This window comes from Coregonus lavaretus, assembly GCF_964263955.1.
Source record: "Coregonus lavaretus genome assembly, chromosome: 12".
NCBI classification, from domain to species: Eukaryota; Metazoa; Chordata; class Actinopteri; order Salmoniformes; family Salmonidae; genus Coregonus; species Coregonus lavaretus.
In genome coordinates this window covers 25,485,181-25,499,033 of record NC_139999.1, presented here as the reverse complement: position 1 = coordinate 25,499,033, position 13,853 = coordinate 25,485,181, and positions in this window count along the sequence as shown.

Here is a 13,853-nt window from a genome sequence, read left to right as displayed (position 1 = left end):
GCACTCTGAGACCATCAAGACCCATTCCTCACCCCATTGGCCCTTGGTATTAAGCCTAATAATAATAATAATAATAATAATAATAATAATACATTGAAAGTAATAACCTAATAATACATTATAGTAATACATAATTATAGTAACTCATTATAATATCCCATTGGACAAATCACGTAATTTCAACGTGGAAATGTGGGTAATATTTGGTTGACACGTTGATCAATGACATTTCAACCGTTATTCACCCATTTAAAATTCCTAATGTGTTATCACTATATGCTTTCGGCCATCTAAAAGCACAACCAAATACCAATGAAAAAACTCTGATTTTTGGTTTAGTTGTCATCTAAATGTGTTGTCACTGTGCTTTCAACCATTTAAAAGCACAGCAAAATTCAAATGGTAATACAATGTCAGAAATTTTGTATTTATATAACAACTTAATGTGTTATCACTGTTCAAATGGGAATACAATGTCAGAGTTTGTATTTATACAACGACTTAATATGTTATGACTGTGCTTCATCTAATAGCACAACCAAATGACCTGGATTTACATTTAACATTTTTTTACATTTTAGTCATTTAGCAGACGCTCTTATCCAGAGCGACTTACAGTTAGTGAGTGTATACATTACTTTTTTATTTTTCATACTCTTCCCCCGTGTGAATCGAACCCACAACCCTGACGTTGCAAAGGCCATGCTCTACCAACTGAGCTACATCCCTGCCGGCCATTCCCTCCCCTACCCTGGATGACACTGGGCCAGTTGTGCGCCGCCCCATGGGTCTCCCGGTCGTGGCCGGCTACGACAGAGCCTGGATTCGAACCAGGATCACTGCGATGCAGTGCCTTAGACCACTGCACCACTCGGGAGTATATTTCAGTTGAGATTACATTAAAAGCACATAGTGCAAGTGATCAATGCTGTTCGAGATTCTGTGCAGATTATTATAGCAATTGTTAAAATCTCTACAGACCTTCCACCTTGCATGCTATTCAACCTGGTCTCAGAGCAAAACGTATTATATTTTGCTAAGTAGGTGCAAAGTAGTTAGAAGTAGTAAGTAGTAGCAAAGTTTTAGCTAAAATGTTAAAAGTTGTCCGTGATGAGATTCGAACACCCAACCATTGGGTTGCTAGACAAATCAAATCACATTTTATTTGCCACATGCGCCGAATACAACAGGTGTAGACATTACAGTGAAATGCTTACTTACAAGCCCTTAACCAACAATGCATTTTTAATTTTTTTATTTTATTTCCATTTTTTATCTAAAAATGATAACTTTAATGTTTCACTACTTAAATTTTTTCACTGAGGAGGATGGTCCTCCCCTTCCTCCTCTAAGGAACCTCCAATGATACTAAAGCAGTCGAGCGTAATATATCATACTAAATGGGTCATAGCAAACTGGTGCAATCAAGATTTTAATTTTTTTGTCATTTAGCAGACGCTCTTATCCAGAGCAACTTACAGTTAGTGAGTGCATACATTATTTTTTATACTGGCCCCCCGTGGGAATCGAACCCACAACCCTGGCGTTGCAAACGCCATGCTTTACCAACTGAGCTACATCCCTGCCGGCCATTCCCTCCCATACCCTGGGCCAATTGTGCGCCGCCCCATGGGTCTCCCGGTCGCGGCCGGCTATGACAGAGTCTGGATTTGAAACCAGGATCTCTAGTGGCACAGCTAGCACTGCAATGCAGTGCCTTAAACCACTGCGCCACTCGGGAGGATATGATGTAGGATAATATATGTCCTACAATTCGTATTATATTGTACGACCGCTATTACATTGGGAGGCCTATGTAATGTAACCTAACCTAAAGTAAAATATCATCCTAAATGGAGTGGCACAAATATTTGTCAAATATAATACTTTTGCTCTGAGACCAGGTTGGACATGCAAAGGTAACAAGTCTGTAGAGATCTTCACAATTGCTATAATAATCTGCACAGAATCTCGAACAGCATTGATCACTTGCACTATGTGCTTTTAATGTAATCTCAACTGCAATCCAGGACATTTTGTTGTGCTATTAGATGAAATAATAACACATTAAGTTGTTGTATAAATACAAAATATCTGACATTGTATTCCCATTTGAACTTTGTTGTGCTTTTAAATGGTTGAAAGCGCAGTGATAACACATTTAGTTGACAACTAAACGAAAAATCAGATATAGTTTTTCCATTGGAATTTGGTTGTGCTTTTAGATGGCTAAAAGCATATAGTGATAACACATTGGGAATTTTAAATGGTGAATAAAGGTTGAAATGTAATTCATCAATGTCTCAACCAAGTATTACCCACATTTCCACATTGAAACGACGTGATGTGCCCAGCTGGTTTTGTGATTCATTATAAGTATGTAAAACTATAACTTATTATTTGGTTATTACTTTCAAGGTATTATTATTATTATTAGGCTTTATACCAACGGCCAATTGGGTGAGGCATGGGTCTTGATGATCTCAGAATGCATTTCACTTTGTTTTTCGGTCTCCTATAAATTATTCAGATACACCCCTTTTATATGGTGTTTGAGTAGTGAATTAGTCAGCAACTAGTCTAGACTTTGGCATTGGATTCAATAAAAATAGGTGTGATCTTTCCAAAGAAATGGAATGAGTAACAAAAATTTACTCACCACTGCACGTCATTGGCTCGGGGAAGGGCAGAGCATAGATCTCTATGGGGCAGAACCACTCTGCGTATGTTGTTACATCAAGTGCAAACGTGAATGTCTAGTAACCCAAAGGCTGCGTATTCAAATCTCATCATGGAAAACTTGAACATTTTAGCTAATTAGCAACTTTGCAACTACTTACTACTTTTTAGCTACTTTACAACTACTTCATGTTAGCTAACTCTTCCCCTTAACCCTTTAACCTAACTCCTAACCTTAACCCTAACCCCTAACATAACGTAGCATATCATACTAAAGCAGTCGAACGTAGCATATCATACTAAAACAGTCAAACATAATATATCATACTAAATGGGTTAGCTAACATGCTAATTAGTTGCAAAGTAGCTCAAAAGTAGTAATTAGCTAAAATGCTAAAGTTGTCCGTGATGAGATTTGAGTTGTTAGATGTTCGCCTTAAGTAACGTACTGTCTTATGTAACATGCCAGACATAACATATCATACTAAGCAGTCGAATGTAATATATCGGTGGTCCTCTGTAGCTCAGCTGGTAGAGCACGGCGCTTGTAACGCCAAGGTAGTGGGTTCGATCCCCGGGACCACCCATACACAAAAATGTATGCACACATGACTGTAAGTCCCTTTGGATAAAAGCGTCTGCTAAATGGCATATTATATTATTATATATCATGCTAAACAGGTCAAATAATATAACCTAACGTAAAGTAACATATCAAACTAAATAGTGTGAATATTATTAAAAATAATATGTTTTGCTCTGAGACCAGGCTTTGCTATCTTCAACATGCACTTTTTCTATGATTACATAAAATATATTTATATTTTGTAACCTCAAAATGTTGTCATTGATGTGTTACTCATTTTAAGGTTGAATAAATACTGTTACTTTAGTTTGTAAGAGTCTTAACTTTAGGCTATTTACTGTATTACAAAAGTACATTGAATTGTGTTTGGTTGACAATGCAACCACATATCAACATTTAAAGGACATCTAATGCTTGGATAGTTTCATCTGAGCCACTGGCTTAATCCTATTCTTTACTTTAATGTTGGTTTAGTTGGAGACGTGAATCCAACATATCATTTGTTAACTTGTCGACAAATTAATAGGCTATTTACTGTATTGCAAAAGTGATATTAAATTGTGTTTGGTTGTCAACACAACATTTGAAGGAGATTTATATTTTGTACCACTGACTTTAATTCCAGTTAGTCTCCAAATTAATAATTTTTATGTTGGATTCATGTCTCCATCTCAACCAATAATCAAAGTTAAAGAACCGGACTAAATCAAATCAACCTTTATTTAAAGTGCATTTAAAGTTTGATTTGATTTAGTCATTTTAGTTGAGATGGAGACTGATTGAGACATGGATCCAACATATAAATTATTAATTTGTAGAAAAACTGGAATTAAAGCCAGACTAAGTCAGTGGCACAGATGGAACTATCTAGGCGGAAGATACATCTCCTTCAAATGTTGATATTTAGTTGCATTGACAACCAAACACAATTCAGTATCCTGTTTATCTACATGATATGATATGTTGGATTCACATCTCCAGCTCAACCAAAAATCAAAGTTAAATAATAATAATAATAATATGCCATTTAGCAGACGCTTTTATCCAAAGCGACTTACAGTCATGTGTACATACATTTTTACATATGGGTGGTCCCGGGGATTGAACCCACTACCCTGGCGTTACAAGCGCCATGTTCTACCAATTGAGCTACAGAGGACTAAATCTAAGTCTGTGTCTTTTAAAGTCAATGGGGTGGGGGGGGGGGGGAAGGTGAACCTTCACCCCAGTCTGATGTCCTGAGCACTCTGTAGCAGGTTTTCATCAAGGATCTCTCTGTACTTTGCTCCGTTCATCTTTTCCTCGATCCTGACTAGTCTCCCAGTCCCTGCCGCTGAAAAACATCCCCTCAGCATGATGCTGCCACCACCATGCCTCACCGTAGGGATGGTGCCAGGTTTCCTCCAGATGTGAAGCTTGGCATTCAGGCCAAAGAGTTCAATCTTGGTTTCATCAGACCAGAGAATATTGTTTCTCATGGTCTGAGAGTCTTTTGGTGCTTTTTGGCAAACTCCAAGTGGGCTGTCATGTGCCTTTTACTGAGGAGTGGCTTCTGTCTGGCCACTCTACCATAAAGGCCTGATTGGTGAAGTTATTAAGAGATCTCTCAATAATAATTCTCATGATAGCACATTGGTAGTAGTTAGTGACAAATGTCAAAGCTAAGCAGAGCTGGGCTTGGTTAAAACCCTGGATGGGAGACCAAATGAATAGCTGTAGCTAGATCAACTCTCCATTAGGTGCTGCCCAGCCTATTTTATTTTTTTGTCTGATCGTGGAGATAATGTTGAAGATCTGACGAAGTACAAATTCAACGTATTTTATACAAGGTTTGTCTATGTTGAGAATTGGTTACCATGATGACACAATCCTGTTGTTGAAATTTCACCTTCAAAACAACAGTTCACGTTGATTACTTTTTTCAAATCCATTGTATTTTCCACATAGATTCCACACCACAATACGTTGACACATTACATTGAAACAGCGTTGATTCAACCAGTTTGTGGGATATGTTTCTGAAGTAAATGAGATAACATATAATGGGAAATGGAGATTGGCCATATTATAGCTGCTGTCTGGATCTCGAGTTCATGTACTTTTCACTGAAATGGAGAAAGCTATGGGTGGAGTTAACTGAACACATCATTGAACAGTTTCCATCCTCCCCTGCCCTGTGATCCATGGACAAGGGTTAATATTGAGTTTCGGTTGGCTCATCTGAAGATTAAGAATGCACTGGATCTGTCAACAGGTGTTGTTGTGCTTCCTATGCTAGAAACTGCACAGGATAGAGGTCAGGGATTTGGGCATGCTTGGTTAAAACATCGTTTTAACAAAACACCCTATAGTCTCTCTGTCATATAAAGTACTTGCATATTACAATGGTAATTAACATTTGCTCACGCATGGACATAGGCCTATATTGGTATTATGATTTATTAGGGGGTTCTGCAGTACCCTCAGTGCCCTTACTTCCCGCGACTATGGAAACAAGTATACAAACTTCCATTCTGAGTGACATCAATTCATTTCAAGTAATACATCAAACGACAATGATATTGTATTTTCCACTTCCTGCATTAGAATAGCTGAGCTTTTTTCCCAACAGTTTGAGAAATATCGGTAGATCCTCCCCTAAACTGGTGGAGATGTCTCCAAAACATCACCGTTGCCATGGTAAGTAAATAGTATTTAGAAGAAGTCTCCCTGAAGGGGGACTCTGTGTGTTTAAAAACAGAAACAGATTCATTACGTAAGAGCCACTCATGGGTGTTCCCTGTAGCACTCTAAAAGAAAAAAGAGGGGCAATTCTATAGCTGAATAATTTAGTTTTTCATGTGTCCATGTTTAATTTCCTTTCCATCCACTTAAAATCTCACTGCTCTGCCACTGTTCAATCTCCACTCCAAATTCAGAAAACTGAAAGAGAAGTAGTTGGCTAACACAAAACTGCAACATTAATTAAATTACCATTAAGTTAAATAATATTTATCCATCCCTAACTAGATGACAATGGCGAGAACCTATACAGGTCAAACACGTTCTGCATATTGATATTGTGGTCCAAGGAATGTAAAACATTTAATTTGTTTCTGTAGTTATGTAGGAAAAGTTGTTTGAATACATCAAAACCTGTGGGAGGCTTGTTGATGAGAAACCTGACTACACAGGTGACTCTTATGAGACATACTAGCCTCAGAATACAAAGACATACACTGAGGTCTTGTAAAAACAGTAAACAGGAATGGTATTGTAGTGGAATTTTACTGTGTCTCTTTCTGCTTACAGTGTCTCACACTTCTCATACCACCATCAACTATTTTGGCTATGAGTCACTCTCTGAGGTTGTGGGTTCCACTGTCATGGAAACATTCCATCATTTACAGTAACATGAGGGTTGGCCCTCATTACCTCAACGAGCCCTGGGTAAATGTAAGGGTGTTAACTCCAAACTCAGAACCTCAGTAGATTGGTGACAGTTGTCCTCTTTCCTACATTTAGAAACCTGCCTCAAAAATAGTTGATAAAGAACTACATGCTGTGTATCATATGAGGTATTTGGGATGGCTCGACAGCAACAGAATCTGAGCAATGTGTATACAGTATGTTGATAGCTCTCACATGAGGGAAGCTCTGGAATGAAAAGAGTTCACTATTTTAAGTGAAGTTAGGCACACTCCCTTAGTATTTAACATTATAAACCTTCCCCAAAGGCATGCTGCCACGTGATGAACTTAAAATTGAAATATGCTACAAAATGTCATTAGTAAACTGTCAAGATAATGTTTCAGCATACATTTTTTTTATCCACATAACATGCTAAACTGTTATTGGACAGAACTTATTCATCGTACCAGTCTCTCTATTGTCTCATAAAGTCTCTTCCCTTGCTGACAGTCCCTTGTTCACCTTTTCATGACACATATATCCCAATCTCTTTATAAGGCTTCATCATTGTGTTAATGTCCGTTTTTAAACAGTGACATTCTGTGTCCTATAGAGCGCTGGCACACTGCTCCACCACCGTTATCTGGCCCTGGATGTGAGGACAGGGCCTGTTGCTACTCATTGATACTGTGGTGGTGAAATGATCAACTCCCATCCACCCAAACGGTTTGTGTAATCTAGGCCTAGCTGGATTACCCACGCTCAGGCATGCTGAGGATGCAACTGTTAGTAGCTGCAATGCCATTATGAGGAAGTTCAATTTTGGAACCATCAGTTATGTTTCAACTTTCTTGCTGACATTGATACTTATTGACCTCCTATTTACATAAATGGACTGGAACTGGATATGACCTTGAGTAGCGCAGCATTTGAGTGCAATTCAATAGTTCACTTTTTAAGATGCAGTGACATCTGGTGGAATGAAACGACAGTGAAAAATGTGAAACCCTGTAGGCTACCTGTGTCAGTACTTTAAAATAAATGATGACTTGTGATAAAGTTGTTCCAAATATGCAGGTCAGTAATACATCAGTTCAATAGCTGTTTGAAATAAAAATGTATATTGAATATTCCATTCAAGTTTCATTCTAAGCCCTCTCTCAGCAATTTGTTTCACATTTTTTTAGGTCTTGTAATAAATCAATAAAGAATTCTATGGTTGTACTTTTTTCTGGTAGCTTCCGTAATCAACCCACTTATCTATAGTAAATGACACATATTTTGTGTTTGGTACATAACAAAAAAGGCTTATGCTTTTGGGCCTACTTTAGGATGTGTCAAGAGTCAGCGAGGATGTCATCAATAATAATATGCCATTTAGCAGACGCTTTTATCCAAATCGACTTACAGTCATGTGTGCATACATTTTTACGTATGGGTGGTCCCGGGGATCGAACCCACTACCCTGGCGTTACAAGCGCCATGCTCTACCAATTGAGCTACAGAGGACCACAATGTATGCTACCCTTCCAATGTGACATTAAGTTAACTGTTAACCAAACTACTTTCCATTGATATCACTCCCTGTGTCCGTAATGTGCAAACTCAGCACTCTCATCACAAGACTGAAGTTGAACTAATTAAATTAGATATTAATTATTGAGATCATCTGCCTCTGAGTTCATCTGTTGTGAAACTGTGCACTTGGGCAAAGCCTTATTTTTCTCATTCCCGGAGGCAGTGGATCTTAATTAAAAACCCAACTGTCTAAACATTGAGATAGTGCAGACAGAAATATATACATATGCATTGAGATAACATCCTCATTTTAAAAGTTTCAGTGGTTCAAGTCGGGCCACATGGGAAAACAAAATGTGGATATATGAACATGCTTCAATGACACATTGAACCTTATAGAACACCTCTATAAGCATGATATCTAAAAACAACATGGTGATGTAATAGTGTTACAGCTACATTAGATCACTTACATACTGTACAGTGGCAAATGCATTACTATTAATCCTAAAAATATACTGAACAAAAATATGAACGCAACATGCTTACATTTCAATGATTTTACTGAGTTACAGTTCATATAAGGAAATCGGTCAGTTGAAATAAATTCATTAGGTCATAATCTATGGATTTCACATGACTGGGCAGGGGTGCAGCCATGGGTGGGCCTGGGAGGGCATAGGCCCACCCACAGATTAGTCTTTCCCCACAAAAGGGATTTATTACAGACAGAAAAACTCCTCAGTTTCATCAGCTGTCTGTGTGGCTGGTCATAGATGATCCCGCAGGTGAGGAAGCCTGATGTGGAGGTCGTGGGCTGGCGTGGTTACACATGATCTGCGATTGTGAGGCCAGTTGGACGTACTGCCAAATTCTCTAAAATGACGTTGGGGAGGCTTATGGTAGAGAAATTAACATTAAATTATCTGGCAACAGCTCTGGTGGACATTCCTACAGTCAGCATGCCATTGGCAAGCTCCCTCAAAACTTGAGACATCTGTGGCATTGTGTTGTGTGACAAAACTGCACATTTTAGAGTGGCCTTTTATTGTCCCCAGCACCTGTGTAATGATCATGCTGTTTAATTAGCTTCTTGATATGCTACACCTGTCAGGTGGATGGATTATCTTGGCAAAGGAGAAATGCACACTAGCAGGGACGTAAACAAATTTGCGCACAAAATTGGAGAGAAATAAGGTTTTTGTGTGTATGGAACATTTCTGGGCTCTTTTATGTCAGCTCATGGAACATGGGACCAACACTTTACATGTTGCGTTTATACTTTTGTTCAATATATATATATACAGTGCATTCTGAAAGTATTCAGACCCCTTGACCTTTTCCACATTTTGTTACGTTACAGCCTTATTCTTAAGTGGATTAAATATGTATTTTTTAATGATCAATATAAACACAATACCCCATGATGACTAAGTGAAAACAGGTTTTTATACATTTTTGCACATTTATTAAAAATAAAAAACTGAAATAACTTGATCATCCTTTAGATGTTTTTACAACTTGATTGGAGCACCTGTGGTAAATTCAATTGATTGGACATGATTTGAAAAGGCATACACCTGTCTATATAAGGTCCCACAGTTGACAGTGCATGTCAGAGCAAAAACCAAGCCATGAGGTTGAAGGAATTGTCCGTAGAGCTCCGAGACAGGATTGTGTCGAGGCACAGATCTGGGGAAGGGTACCAAGACATTTCTGCAGCATTGAAGGTCCCCAAGAACACAGTGGCCTCCATCATTCTTAAATGGAAGAAGTTTGGAACCACCAAGACTCTTCCTAGAGCTGGCCGCCCGGCCAAACTGAGCAATCGGGGGAGAAGGGCCTTGGTCAGGGAGGTGACCAAGAAACCAATGGTCACTTTGACAGAGCTCCAGAGTTCCTCTGTGGAGATGGGAGAACCTTCCAGAAGGACAACCATCTCTGCAGCACTCCACCAATCAGGCCTTTATGGTAGAGTGGCCAGACGGAAGCCACTCCTCAGTAAAAGGCACATGACAGCCCACTTGGAGTTTGCCAAAAAGCACCAAAAGACTCTCAGACCATGAGAAACAATATTCTCTGGTCTGATGAAACCAAGATTGAACTCTTCGGCTTGAATGCCAAGCATCATGTCTGGAGGAAACCTGGCACCATCCCTACGGTGAAGAATGGTGGTGGCAGGTTCATGCTGTGGGGATGTTTTTCAGTGGCAGGGACTGGGAGACTAGTTAGCATCGAGGCAAAGCTGAACGGAGCAAAGTACAGAGAGATCCTTGATGAAAACCTGCTCCAGAGCACTCAGGTCCTCAGACTGGGGTGAAGGTTCACCTTCCAACAGTACAATGACCCTAAGCACACAGCCAAGACCACGCAGGAGTGGCTTCGGGGCAAGTCTCTGAATGTCCTTGAGTGGCCCAGCCAGAGCCTGGACTTAAACCCGATCTAACATCTCTGGAGAGACTTGAAAATAGCTGTGCAGCAACGCTCCCCATCCAACCTGACAGAGTTTGAGAGGATCTGCAGAGAAGAATGGGAGAAACTCCCAAATACAGGTGTGCCAAGCTTGTAGTGTCATATCCAAGAAGACTATATGCTGTTATCGCTACCAAAGGTGCTTCAACATAGTACTGAGTAAAGGGTCTGAATACCTATGTAAATGTCATTTTACAGTTTTTATGTATTTATAAATTAGCTACAATTTCAATAAAACTGTTTTTGCTTTGTCATAAAGGGGGATTGTGTGTAGATTGATGAGGGCACTGTATATATCCAATGATGAGATATATAATGTCCAACCTAAGCTTGGATATATAAATACTAATGTCATAAATAACGGGGAATCTTAAAAGTGCAGCACATTATCTGCCAAGATTTACTTACAGTAGGCTTCTTGTGAATATACACAAGAGTGTGCAAAGATGTCATCAAGGCAAAGGGTGGCTACTTGAAGAATCTCAAATATAACATATATTTTGATTTGTTTAACACTTTTTTGGTTACTACATGATTCCATATGTGTTATTTCATAGTTTTGATGTCTTCACTATTATTATACAATGTAAAAAAAATAGGACAAATAAAGAAAAACCCTTGAATGAGTAGATGTGTCCAAACTTTTGACTGGTAGTGTATAACAAACCAAAGATGCTTACTTGTGATGGAATTTCACATCTTTGCAACATTGTTAATGTGATATGATTAAATATTATGTACTTCAGACCTCCTTTAATGTATGAATCTCTGTGAGGCCGGATAATCATGAAAATATACAATTTCTTTGTAATGAAAATTATCTTACAGAAGTACTGAGAAGTACATATACAGTATTCCCCCGAGTATACATAACATTAAGAACACCTGCTCTTTCCATGACAGACTGACCAGGTGAAAGCTATGATCCCTTATTGATGTCACTTATTAAATCCACTTCAATCAGTGTAGATAAAGGGAGGAGACAGGTTAAAGAAGGATTTTTAAGCCTTGAGACAATTGAGACTTGGATTGTGTATGTGTGCCATTCAGAGGGTGAATAGGCAAGACAAAATATTTAAGTTCCTTTGAACAGGGTATGGTAGTAGGTGCCAGGCGCAACACTGCTGTGTTTTTCACGCTCAACAATTTCCCGTGTGTATTGAGGCTGTTCTGAGAGCAAAAGGCGGGGTGCAACTCAATATTAGGAAGGTGTTCCTGATGTTTGGTATACTCAGTGTATTGGATTATAGAAAATAAGTCATGAAATGCATATGCCAAGAAATTTATTTATGTCAGAATTCTTTATTTTTAATCAATATTCAGTAGCTTCAGCATATCTGTACCTTTCACACTTTGATCTTTTGCTAACAGATATGGGAAGTTTATGAACACAACATTATTGGAGCCCATTTTTGTTATAATATAGACTGCAGCCGAAAAGTTACAATATGTGAAGGAGAGCATTTCATGGTGCATTTCAAACCCGTTTTCCATCCAGATTCAAAGGGATGGGCTAACACAGTTTCATTCTCATTAAAAATCAGACATTCCTGAAGCATCCAGCCAGCCCTTTGAGACTGAACCCTGTTGATGTACTGGACACAGTTCTGGCGAGAGCTGCCTCTGAGCTCTCTCCTCTGCACAAGGCAGGTAAGCAGCCAAGCTCTTCTCCATTCCCAGCATCTAGGCCGTCAGCTGCCATGACAACTGGAGCTCTGCCACCATGGTAACAGCAGCTTATGAATCCTCCTTCCTAATATGAAAGAGCAGCATGCTGAATCATAGGATGTACAGTTTTAGTCAGTGGTGATAAATTACACAAGAAAGTCTTAATATTTACTGGCCACAGCAGCTACACCGGGTCCTACTTATCCAACCCAAAATAACCCAAAACAACCACAAACAAGTACCCAAAACAACCCCAAAAAATACAATATCTATACAAACGTATGTGGACACCCCTTAAAATTAGTGGATTCGGCTATTTAAGCGACACTCGTTGCTGACAGGTGTATAAAATCGAGCACACAGCCATGCAATCGCCATAGACAAACATTGGCAGTAGAATGGCCTTACTAAAGAGCTTAGTGACTTTCAACGTGCCACCTTTCCAACAAGTCAGTTTGTCAAATTTCTGCCCTGCTAGAGCTGCCACGGTCAACTGTAAGTGCTGTTATTGTGAAGTGGAAACGTCTAGGAGCAACAAAGGCTCAGCCGCGAAGTGGCAGGCCATACAAGCTCACAGAATGGGACCGCCAAGTTCTGAAGCGTGTAGCGTGTAAAAATCGCCTGTCCTCGGTTGCAACACTCACTACCGAGTTCCAAACTGCCTCTGGAAGCAACGTCAGCGCAAGAACTGTTAGTCGGGAGCTTCATGAAATGGGTTTCCATGGCCCTGCAGCCGCACACAAGTCTAAGATCATCATGCGCAATGCCAAGCGTCAGCTGGAGTGGTGTAAACTCGCCGCCATTGGACTCTGGAGCAGTGTAAACTGGGTTTGGCGGATGCTAGGAGAACGCTACCTGCCCCAATGCATAGTGCCAACTGTAAAGTTTGGTGGAGGAGGAATAATGGTCTGTGGCTGTTTTTCATGGTTCGGGCTAGGCCCTTTAGTTCCAGTGAAGGGAAATCTTACAGCATACAGTGACATTCTAGACGATTCTGTGCTTCCAACTTTGAGGCAACCGTTTGGGGAAGGCCCTTTCCTGTTTCAGCATGGCAATGCCCCCATGCACAAAGCGAGGTCCATACAGAAATGGTTTGTCGAGATCAGTGTGGAAGAACTTGCCTGGCCTGCACAGAGCCCTGACCTCAACCCATCGAACACCTTTGGGATAATTTGGGACGCCGACTGCGAGCCAGGCCTAACCGCCCAACATTAGTGCCCAACCTCACTACTAGTCTTGTGGCTGAATGCGTGTAGCATGTAAATGAATGGAAGCAAGTCCCCGCAGCAATGTTCCTACCTCTAGTGAAAAGCCTTCCCAGAAGAGTGGAGGCTGTTATAGCAGCAAAGGAGGGAACAACTCCATATTACTGCCCGTGATTTTGGAATGAGATGTACATACTTTTGATTATGTAGTGTAGGTAACCAAAACTACCCAAAAGTACACTACAGAAACTAAAAGTACCCAAAACAACCCCAAAGTACCCGAAACAACCCAAAACAGGTACCCAAATGTAAGTTGCCATGATACAGCCAGGCCA